A 12,078-nucleotide genomic window follows, 5' to 3' on the forward strand; every position below is an offset into this window, starting at 1 on the left:
ATTTAACTATCATGGTAGTTGTTAAACATTGAGAGTGTAGACACACTCTGAATCCCAATTAAACATCATCATTAAAACCCAACAAAATTAATTAAAGTCACATGATGAGATTCACATGATAATCCAAGTACTAGATACTCAAGTTGTCCATAACCGGGGACACGACTAACCACGATTAGTTTATACACTCTGCAGAGGTTTGCACACTTTTCCCCACAAGACTCGATCTCCTCCGTTGGGATTCTCGCACTACATGGTGTTTGAGAAACAGATGACCGAGACATAGTCTTTCAGAAGTGCTAACACCTTACGATCGGGTAGACCATTACACCTACTTTCCCCTACATCTACTAGTCTCCCACTGTAAGAGTTCACCCGACTTAATCAACTATGCTAGAGCCCATAGTAGCTTGTGGCTGCACACGGAAGTTTCTAGTATGAAATAATCTCATGATCCCTTTTAGCCTGGGTGGCGGTCCATAAAGAAAACAAGCAATCACTGGAATACCCAGGTGCCTCAATCCACCCAGATGTGTATTAAAGTTGCCACCTTAAATAAACCATTAATTAACAATCTCACATCTGTCATGGATACACTCACCCAATCCACGTCTACTAGCATAGCATGGCAATATAAGCAAACGTAGAAGTAACTCCCAAGGGTTTGATAATAAATAGGTAATAGGTACTACCTCATCTACTTTCCCAAAACCCACAATTTAATTAGATCATAATCATGCAATGTTTGAGGATTGATCTAATGCAATAAAACTGGGTAGTAAGAGGTATGATGAAAGTGTTACTTGCCTTGCTGATGATCCGTGAAACCTAGAGATTCGAAGTAGCAAGCGGCGCACTCTGGGTACTCTATCGCAAAACAAACAAGCACGCAATAAGCACTCATCTAATGCACAGGTAAAACACAAATAAGAGATCTAACCAGAAAGTTCAACTTAAGAACTCCGGTTTGCAAAAAGAATCAAATCAAACGCAGCAACGAAGGTCAAACATCGAAAGAAACAAGCTTCTTTTACTACTCTGGATCTAAGTCAAATTTTACAGAAGAAAAAACTTGTTTGAGTTGTTTAAACGGAAAGAGGGTTTCGAGACGAAACTCTAGGCGCTTGAATCGCTTCATTCCGATAAACGAGCGAAAAGTTAAACTAAAACGAAAATCGGATGAGAAATCACGATCAGAAATAATCGCGGAAAATCCGAGAAAAAGAAAAAACGACGAACGGGCTAACGAACGATATGTGTTTTGCTTGGAGCGTCATTTTCTTTTATTAGGATTTGCTTGCTGTTATTTAGAGTAATATTTTGCGTCTTTTACATCAATAAAAAGGTCAAGTATAGCCTTTACCATGCTTATTTTGCAAGTCCATATGTTGCTGTTTTAAAAACAGAAAGTTTTCCATTATGTTTTGAATATTTGTGAATAGTAGGAACATGATAAAATCTTGAAATTTTTACACAATCAGTAACAACAAATTATCTACAGTGTGGTAATTTTTCATAATTTTTGGAGTCAAAGAAGTATGATTCTTTTTGCATTCTTTATAGACTATCCTGTTTAGACAGATTGTTGTTATGTTTGCATTGTTTGCATATGTTTGCTTGCTTAATGATTCTATTTTATGATAGGAGTATTAAATATGCAGATGCATTTATTATGCAATGTCAAATTATAATTTGTGATTTTCTACAGTAGATAATGATAAGGTTTTGCGTTGATTTATACTAACTTATCTCATGAGTTCTTGTTGAGTTTTGTGTGCATGAAGCTTTTGAGATTCCAGGAAACTATGATATGAGAGGAATTAAGGAGACATGAAAGCTCAAGTTTGGGGATTCCAAGGCATCCCTAATTAATATTTCAAGAAGTCTCAAGCATCTAAGCTTGGGGATGCCCTGGTAGGCATCCCACCTTTCTTCATCAACAATTATCGATTAGCCTCGGTTGAGCCTAAGTTTTTGCTTCTTCACATGATATGTGCTATCCTTGGAATGTAATTTTATTTTGTTTTGCTTGTTGTTCGAGTAAATTACTTAAGATCCGAAATTTAATTTATGGGAAGGAGTCTTCACATAGTTACATAATTATTCAACTACTCATTATGCTTCACTTATATCTTTTGGAGTAGTTTGTCGTTTGCTCTAGTGCTTCACTTATATCTTTTTAGAGCATGGCGGTACTTTTATTTTGAAGAAATTGTTGAACTCTCATGCTTCACTTATATCATTTTGGGATTCTCTAAATACTATGGTAGTTTGCTTTGGTTATAAATTTAGTCCTAATATGATGGGCATCCAAGAGGGATATAATGCATTGAATACTATGAAAAGTTTGATTCTTTATGATTGTTTTGAGATATGAAGAGGGTGATATTAGAGTCATGCTAGTGAGTAATTATGAATTTGAGAAATACTTGTGTTAAGGTTGATGAGTCCCATAGCATGCACGTATGGTGAACCGTTATGTAACGAAGTTGGAGCATGATATATTTTTTGATTGTCTTACGAGTGGCGGTCGGGGACGAGTGATGGTCTTCCTACCAATCTATCCCCCTAGGGGCATGCGCGTAGTACTTCTTTCAATAACTAATAGATTTTTGCAATACGTATGTGAGTTATTTATGACTAATGTTGAGTCCATGGATTATACGCACTCTCATCCTTCCACCATTGCTAGCCTCTCTAGTACCGCGCAACGTTCGTCGGTACCATAAACCCACCATATACCTTCCTCAAAACAGCCACCATACCTACCTATTATGGCATTTCCATAGCCATTCCGAGATATATTGCCATGCAACTTTCCACCTTTCGTTTATTATGACACGCTTCATCATTGTCATATTGCTTTTCATGATCATATAGTTGACATCGTATTTCTGGCAAAGCCACCGATCATAATTATTTAATACATGTCACTCTTGGTTCTTTGCACATCCTGGTACACCTCCGGAGGCATTCATATAGAGTCATATATTGTTCTAAGTACCGAGTTGTAATTCTTGAGTTGTAACTAAATAAAAGTGTGATGATCTTCATTATTAGAGCATTGTCCCATGTGAGAAAATAAAAAAGGAGAAAATCCAACAAAAAAGAGAAGTCCCCAAAAAATAAAAAATGAGAGAAAAAGAGAGAAGGGGCAATGCTACTATCCTTTTACCACACTTGTGCTTCAAAGTAGCACCATGATCTTCATGATAGAGAGTCTCCTATGTTGTCACTTTCATATACTAGTGGGAATTTTTCAATATAGAACTTGGCTCATATATACCAACGATGGGCTTCCTCAAATTGCCCTAGGTCTTCGAGAGCAAGCAAGTTGGATACACACCCACTTAGTTTCATTTTGAGCTTTCATACACTTATAGCTCTAGTGCATCTGTTGCATGGCAATCCCTACTCACTCACATTGATATCTATTGATGGTCATCTCCATAGCCCGTTGATACGCCTAGTTGATGTGAGACTATCTCCTTTTTGTCTTCTCCACAAGCACCGTCTATTCCACCTATAGTGTTATGTCCATGGCTCACGCTCATGTATTGCGTGATAGTTGAAAAGGTTTGGGAACATCAAAAGTACAAAACGATTGCTTGGCTTGTCATCGGGGTTGGCTTGTCATCAAGATTATGCTAGGTAGCATTCCAGATCAAAAATTATCTTTTTATCATTTACCTGCTCGAGGACGAGCAGGAATTAAGCTTGGGGATGATTGATACGTCTCTAACGTATCTATAATTTTTTATTGTTCCATGCTATTATATTATCCATCTTGGATGTTTTATATGCATTTATATGCTATTAACCTAGAGCCCATTGCCAGTTTCTGTTTTTTCCTTGTTTTTGAGTTTTATAGAAAAGGAATACCAAACGGAGTCCAATTGACGTGCCAATTTTTGATGATTTTTTATGGACCAAAAGAAGCCCCCGGGGTAAAATAGTTGGGCCATAAGAGTCGCGAGCCATCCACAAGGGTGGAGCGTGCGCCCTACCCCCCTGGGCGCGCCCCTGTCTCGTGGATGACTCAGAGACCCCCCTGACGTGAGACCGACACCAAAAATTCCTATAAATACAGAAACCCCCGAAAAGAAACCTAGATTGGGAGTTCAGCCACTGCAAGCCTCTATAACCACCAAAAACCAATTGGGACCCTGTTCCGGCACCCTACCAGAGGGGGGAATCATCACCGGTGGCCATCTTCATCATCCCGGTGCTCTCCATGACGAGGAGGGACTAGTTCACCCTCGGGGCTAAGGGTATGTACCAGTATCTATGTGTTTGATCTCTCTCTCTCTCTCTCTCTCTCTCCCGTGTTCTTGATATGGCACGATCTTGATGTATCGCGAGCTTTGCTATTATATTTGGATCTTATGATGTTTCTCCCCCTCTATCTCTTGTAATGGATTGAGTTTTCCCTTTGAAGTTATCTTATCGGATTGACTCTTTAAGGATTTGAGAACACTTGATGTATGTCTTGCGTGGGATACCCGTGATGACAATGGGGTATTCTATTGATTCACTTGATGTATGTTTTGGTGATCAACTTACGGGTTCCATGACCTTGGGAATCTATGCATAGGGGTTGGCACACGTTTTCGTCTTGACTCTCCGGTAGAAACTTGGGGGCACTCTTTGAAGTTCTTTGTGTTGGTTGAATAGATGAATCTGAGATTGTGTGATACATATCGTATAATCATACCCACTGATACTTGAGGTGACATTGGAGTGTCTAGGTGACATTAGGGTTTTGGTTGATTTGTGTCTTAAGGTGTTATTTTACTACGAACTATAGGGCTGTTTGTGACACTTATAGGAATAGCCCAATGGATTGATCGGAAAGAATAACTTTGAGGTGGTTTTGTACCCTACAATAATCTCTTCGTTTGTTCTCCGCTATTAGTGACTTTGGAGCGACTCTTTGTAGCATGTTGAGGGATTGTTATATGATCCAATTATGTTATTATTGTTGAGAGAACTTGCACTAGTGAAAGTATGAACCCCAGGCCTTCTTTCGAAGCATTGCAATACCATTTGTGCTCACTTTTATCATTAGTTACCTTGCTGTTTTTACATTTTCAGATTACAAAAACCTATATCTACCATCCATATTGGACTGGTATCACCATCTCTTCGCCGAACTAGTGCACCTATACAATTTACCATTGTATTGGGTGTGTTGGGGACACAAGAGACTCTTTGCTATTTGGTTGCAGGGTTGTTTGAGAGAGACCATCTTCATCCTACGCCTCCCACGGATTGATAAACCTTAGGTCATCCACTTGAGGGAAATTTGCTACTGTCCTACATACCTCTGCACTTGGAGGCCCAACAACGTCTACAAGAAGAAGGTTGTGTAGTAGACATCAGCGGTTGCCCGTGCTTGCCGCGCGGACGGGCCCCTCACCATCCACTTCGAGTACGATGGCACTTCCACGCTGTTCTTCAAGGTCTTCGATAAGGAAGGCTGCCATCTGGAGTGCTGCCCTGGGGTAGCCGCCAGCATGACGCGGCAGCGGGCGCTGAGCCTGCTTCCGGTCCTGCCGCCAGCTCCCCTAGAAGCAGCGACGACTCCTGGGAGTCCAACGACTTTCCCGAGCCCAGCGAGTCTCTGCAGTCAAGCAATGACAGCTACGTGCCTCCGAGCACTCATTGTGCCCCGGAGCGCGGCAACAACAACCGCTCAACGTCGAAGATGATCTGGATGGGGTTGGCGCCGGCCTCGCGTGGCCCACTGTTGATGATGGTGTGGATGGTGTTGCCCGTAGCTAGGGCTCCTTGAAGTTTTTTTCTTTTGTTCCCTTCGAGGAATCGAGGCGAACCCCGTGGGGGCATGTAAAAAACCTTGTAATGCTTTTGCTCTGAAGTTTATTAATCCGAGTAAATGGTTGTGGCTGTGTGTCCCGCTTCGGCATTGCTCCCCCTTTTTGTTCTCGCGGTAGCTTAGCGCTCTAAGCCGGTAGGTCCTAGTTCCCAGGCAGGCTTCAGCCGTCGCTGGTATGCCAGGTCGCGATGTCATGGTCAAGGCCAGGAGGTGAGCGGCTTGAGGTCCGGTAAGAACTCCTAAGGCGCGACGCTCAAGAGGTCCCCTTTGGCGTGCAAGCAGCTCCCTGGAGGCTGAAAGGGGAAGTAGCGTTGCTGGAGCGAGTTTATGAGAGTGGAGAACTATGGACGGAGAGATTCACGCCGTCATGGACGGGTGACTTATCTTTTGGCAAGCCTGAGGTGGTTCCATGTGCGACACCCTATTTTCACTTTAGCGGTGGTGCTACTAGGTATGGCTTGCGCTGGCCTCCCCTTTCCTTGCTCATCTAATTGCTCTGCATCCTCGGATCCCGACCCTCGAGCGAGACTCAGCCACCATTGGTATGCCAGGTCACGATGCCATGGTCAAGGCCAGGGGGTGATGGCTGGAGAGTCAGTAGGAGCACCTGAGTCGCGATGCTCAGGAGCCCCCCTATAACGCGCAAGCGAATCGTGTAAAAAAGGGGCGGCCGACGGGGCCGCCTGTAGTTAAGCTCTGGAGATTCCTGCGGGTTAGTCCGAGAGGGTAATATAATTCATAATCGCATTTGCTGTCCGGCCGCTGATCTTTCCACAAGAAGAAGACGACACTGAGGATCTGGTGAGGTGACGTGCGCGGAGCAGGCCGCGAGCTAGAGCTCGATCTCTCAGGTTTGTCAGCATTGCAGGGACGGACCCGAGCACAAGCGCCGTGCCAGCATGTGTAGCCCCCGTTGCGGGATGAGCAGGAGGCTATTTAGTAACGCGGGAAACGGGGAAGGGCAACAGGCAAGCAGGTGATAACATAAATCGTCTCATGGAAGGCGATAACGCTAGTTTGACAGATGCAAAACGGCACATGCCACAAGGACAGACCCACGCGCCCTGGGGATGATGCAGCCCGAGGGGCACCCCCAACAAAGCGAATTGAAGATGCAAGAAAGATACATGTTGCAGGGACAGGCCCACGCGATCTAGGGATTATGCAGCCCGTGGGGCGCCCCCAACTGAATAAACTGGAAAATGTCACCTGGCTCCGTTGCTGAAGAGATGTTGGAGTAGCCGGAGATGCGTGCTGAAGAGGTCGCTCCTCACGAGCCGCCTGGGTCCTGGACCTCGGGAGGCTTGTGAAGAACCGTCGCCATCTCCACCAAGACCGCGTGGTGCCTAGCCTCCTAAGCCGCCACGATGCTTCACAGGCGACACCGGAAGGTAAACCGCGCTCGGCAGGCCAAAAGGCACGTGGACATAGCTATGAGGGGGCCCCTCACACCTACCAACATGCGATGGCCAGAAGCGCTCCTGGGATGCGGCCCTGTTGAGCCCCGAAATGTTGATGCAGACGCGCATCTCGTTGTCCTTGCCAGGAAAAGGAGCCGCGCCAGGTGGTGGGCGGTGGTCGCCGCGGATGGCTCTTGCCTCTTGAAGCTCCTCGGTCGCCTTGGTGATGAACTCCTGAGCACCCGGCACTCTGTGCCTTGTGCCCTTGCGAGGGAAGCGTGTGATATAGCACACCTCCACGTGGTGCCTGAGCACCTCCCTCGTGACATTGGCTAAGTTAGAGGCCCTCCAGAAGAGAGCCCCCGAGCCCAGCCTAAGGAGGGCACTATGCGCGCCTTCCTATGCGTGAGAGGGAGGCACCCCTTCCGTGGGTGCAGGTCCGGAGGTGGTGTCCTGGAGACACCACACTCCTGAGTCTCTTGGCGGAGCGGCTTCTTGTTCTTCTTGGGGGCAGCCTCAGGAGGGTGGATGGTCCCCTCGTTGGTTGGGTCCTCGATCGTTGCGGCCTGGTAGGCGCGCTCGAGAGAGCACACCGCATCCTTCTCCTCGCAGGCTACCATGATGATATTGTTGGAAATATGCCCTAGAGGCAATAATAAATTAGTTATTATTATATTTCCTTGTTCATGATAATCGTTTATTATCCATGCTAGAATTGTATTGATAGGAAACTCATATACATGTGTGGATACATAGACAACACCATGTCCCTAGTAAGCCTCTAGTTGACTAGCTCGTTGATCAATAGATGGTTACGGTTTCCTGACCATGGACATTGGATGTCATTGATAACGGGATCACATCATTAGGAGAATGATGTGATGGACAAGACCCAATCCTAAGCCTAGCACAAGATCATGTAGTTCGTATGCTAAAGCTTTTCTAATGTCAAGTATCATTTCCTTAGACCATGAGATTGTGCAACTCCCGGATACTGTAGGAGTGCTTTGGGTGTGCCAAACGTCACAACGTAACTGGGTGGCTATAAAGGTACACTACAGGTATCTCCGAAAGTGTCTGTTGGGTTGGCATGAATCGGGACTGGGATTTGTCACTCCATGTGACGGAGAGGTATCTCTGGGCCCACTCGGTAGGACATCATCATAATGTGCACAATGTGATCAAGGAGTTGATCACGGGATGATGTGTTACGGAACGAGTAAAGAGACATGCCGGTAACGAGATTGAACAAGGTATCGGGATACCGACGATCGAATCTCGGGCAAGTATCGTACCGCTAGACAAAGGGAATTGTATACGGGATTGATTAAGTCCTTGACATCGTGGTTCATCCGATGAGATCATCGTGGAACATGTGGGAGCCAACATGGGTATCCAGATCTCTCTGTTGGTTATTGACCGGAGAGTCATCTCGGTCATGTCTGCATGTCTCCCGAACCCGTAGGGTCTACACACTTAAGGTTCAGTGACGCTAGGGTTATAGAGATATTAGTATGCGGTAACCAAAAAGTTGTTCGGAGTCCCGGATGAGATCCCGGACGTCACGAGGAGTTCCGGAATGGTCCGGAGGTAAAGAATTATATATAGGAAGTGCTATTTCGGCCATCGGGACAAGTTTCGGGGTCACCGGTATTGTACCGGGACCACCGGAAGGGTCCCGGGGGTCCACCGGGTGGGGCCACGTGCCCCGGGGGGCCACATGGGCTGTAGGGGGTGCGCCTTGGCCTATATGGGCCAAGGGCACCAGCCCCAAGAGGCCCATGCGCCAAGAGAAGAGGGAAAGGAAGAGTCCTAAAGGGGGAAGGCACCTCCTAGGTGCCTTGGGGAGGATGGACTCCTCCCTGGCCACACCCTTCCTTGGAGGAAGGGCCAAGGTTGCGCCCCCCCTGTCCCTTGGCCCTGTATATAGTGGGGGGAAGGGAGGGCATCAACACCTAAGCCCTGGCGCCTCCCTCTCCCTCCCATGACACATCTCCTTCCTCCCGCAGCGCTTGGCGAAACTATATTGGAATCCCACTACTTTCACCACCACGCCGTCGTGCTGCTGGATCTCCATCAACCTCTCCTCCCCCTTGCTGGATCAAGAAGGAGGAGATATCACTGCTCCATAGATGTGTTGAACGCGGAGGTGCCGTCAGTTCGGCGCTAGGATCATCGGTGATTTGGATCACGACGAGTACGACTCCATCAACCCCGTTCTCTTGAACGCTTCCGCGCGCGATATACAAGGGTATGTAGATCCACTCCTCCCTCGTTGCTAGATGACTCCATAGATTGATCTTGGTGTTACGTAGAAAATTTTGAATTTCTGCTACGTTCCCCAACAGTGGCATCATGAGCTAGGTCTATGCGTAGTTTCTATGCACGAGTAGAACACAAAGTAGTTGTGGGCGTTGATTTTGTTCAATATGCTTACCGTTACTAGTCCAATCTTGATTCGGCGGCATTGTGGGATGAAGCGGACCGGACCGACCTTACACGTACTCTTACGTGAGACTAGTTCCACCGACTAACATGCACTAGTTGCATAAGGTGGCTAGCGGGTGTCTGTCTCTCCCACTTTAGTCGGATCGGATTCGATGAAAAGGGTCCTTATGATGGGTAAATAGCAATTGGCATATCACGTTGTGGTTTTTGCGTAGGTAAGAAACGTTCTTGCTAGAAACCCATAGCAGCCACGTAAAACATGCAAACAACAATTAGAGGACGTCTAACTTGTTTTTGCAGGGTATGCTATGTGATGTGATATGGCCAAAAAGAATGTGATGAATGATATGTGATGTATGAGATTGATCATGTTCTTGTAATAGGAATCACGACTTGCATGTCGATGAGTATGAAAACCGGCAGGAGCCATAGGAGTTGTCTTTATTTATTTATGACCTGCGTGTCAACATAAACGTCATGTAATTACTTTACTTTATTGCTAACCGTTAGCTGTAGTAGTAGAAGTAATAGATGACGAGACAACTTCAAGAAGACACGATGATGGAGATCATGGTGTCATGCCGGTGACAAGATGATCACGGAGCCCCAAGATGGAGATCAAAGGAGCTATATGATATTGGCCATATCATGTCACTATTATTTGATTGCATGTGATGTTTATCATGTTTATACATCTTATTTTCTTAGAACGATGGTAGTAAATAAGATGACCCCTCATTAAAATTTCAAGAAAATGTTCCCCCTAACTGTGCACCATTGCGACAGTTCGTTGTTTTGAAGCACCACGTGATGATCGGGTGTGATAGATTCTAACGTTCACATACAACGGGTGTAAGACAGATTTACACACGCGAAACACTTAGGTTAACTTGACGAGCCTAGCATGTACAGACATGGCCTCGGAACACAAGAGACCGAAAGGTCGAGCATGAGTCGTATGGCAGATACGATCAACATGAAGATGTTCACCGATGATGACTAGTCCGTCTCACGTGATGATCGGACACGGCCTAGTTGACTCGGATCATGTAATCACTTAGATGACTAGAGGGATGTCTATCTGAGTGGGAGTTCATAAGATGAACTTAATTATCCTGAACATAGTCAAAAGGTCTTCGCAAATTATGTTGTAGCTCGCGCTTCAGTTCTACTATTTAGTTATGTTCCTAGAGAAAATTTAGTTGAAAGTTGATAGTAGCAATTATGCGGACTAGGTCCGTAAACTGAGGATTGTCCTCATTGCTTCATAGAAGGCTTATGTCCTTAATGCACCGCTCAGTGTGTTGAACCTCGAACGTTGTCTGTGGATGTTGCGAACATCTGACATACACATTTTGATAACTACATGATAGTTCAGTTAAACGGTTTAGAGTTGAGGCACCGGAGACGTTTTGAAACGTCGCGAAACATATGAGATGTTTCGAGGGCTGAAATTGGGATTTCAGGCTCGTGCCCACGTCAAGAGGTATAAGACCTCCGACGATTTTCTTAGCCTGCAAACTAAGGGAGAAAAGCTCAATTGTTGAGCTTGTGCTCAGATTGTCTGAGTACAACAATCATTTGAATCGAGTGGGAGTTGATCTTCCAGATGAAATAGTGATGGTTCTCCGAAGTCATTACCACCAAGCTGCTAGAGCTTCGTGATGAACTATAATATATCAGGGACATATATGATGATCCTTGAGATATTCGCGATGTTTGACACCACAAAAGTAGAAATCAAGGAGCATCAATTGTTGATGGTTGGTGAAACCACTAGTTTCAAGAAGGGCAAGGGCACGAAGGGATACTTCATGAAACGGCAATTCAACTGCTGCTCTAGTGAAGAAACCCAAGGTTGAACCCAAACCCGAGACTAAGTGCTTCTGTAATAAGGGGAACAGCCACTGGAGCAGAATTACCCTAGATACTTGGTAGATGAGAAGGCTGGCAAGGTCGATAGAAGTATATTGGATATACATTGTGTTGATGTGTACTTTACTAGTGCTCCTAGTAGCACCAGGGTATTAGATACCGGTTCGGTTGCTAAGTGTTAGTAACTCGAAATAAAAGCTATGGAATAAACGGAGACTAGCCAAAAGGTGAGATGACAATATGTGTTGGAAGTATTTCCATGGTTGATCAAATATCGTACGCTCCCTCTACCATCAAGATTGGTGTTTGCGTTGAGCATAGACATGATTGGATTATGTCTATCACAATACGGTTATTCATTTAAGGAGAGAGTAATGGGCTACTCTGTTTATTTGAATAATACCTTCAATGGTCTTACACCTAAAATGAATGAATCTCGATCGTAGTGATACACATGTTCATGCCAAAAGATAGTAATGATAGTACCACCTACTTGTGGCACTGCCACTTAAGTCTTAT

The sequence above is a fragment of the Triticum dicoccoides genome, chromosome 4A (assembly GCF_002162155.2).
Source record: "Triticum dicoccoides isolate Atlit2015 ecotype Zavitan chromosome 4A, WEW_v2.0, whole genome shotgun sequence".
NCBI lineage: Eukaryota > Viridiplantae > Streptophyta > Magnoliopsida > Poales > Poaceae > Triticum > Triticum dicoccoides.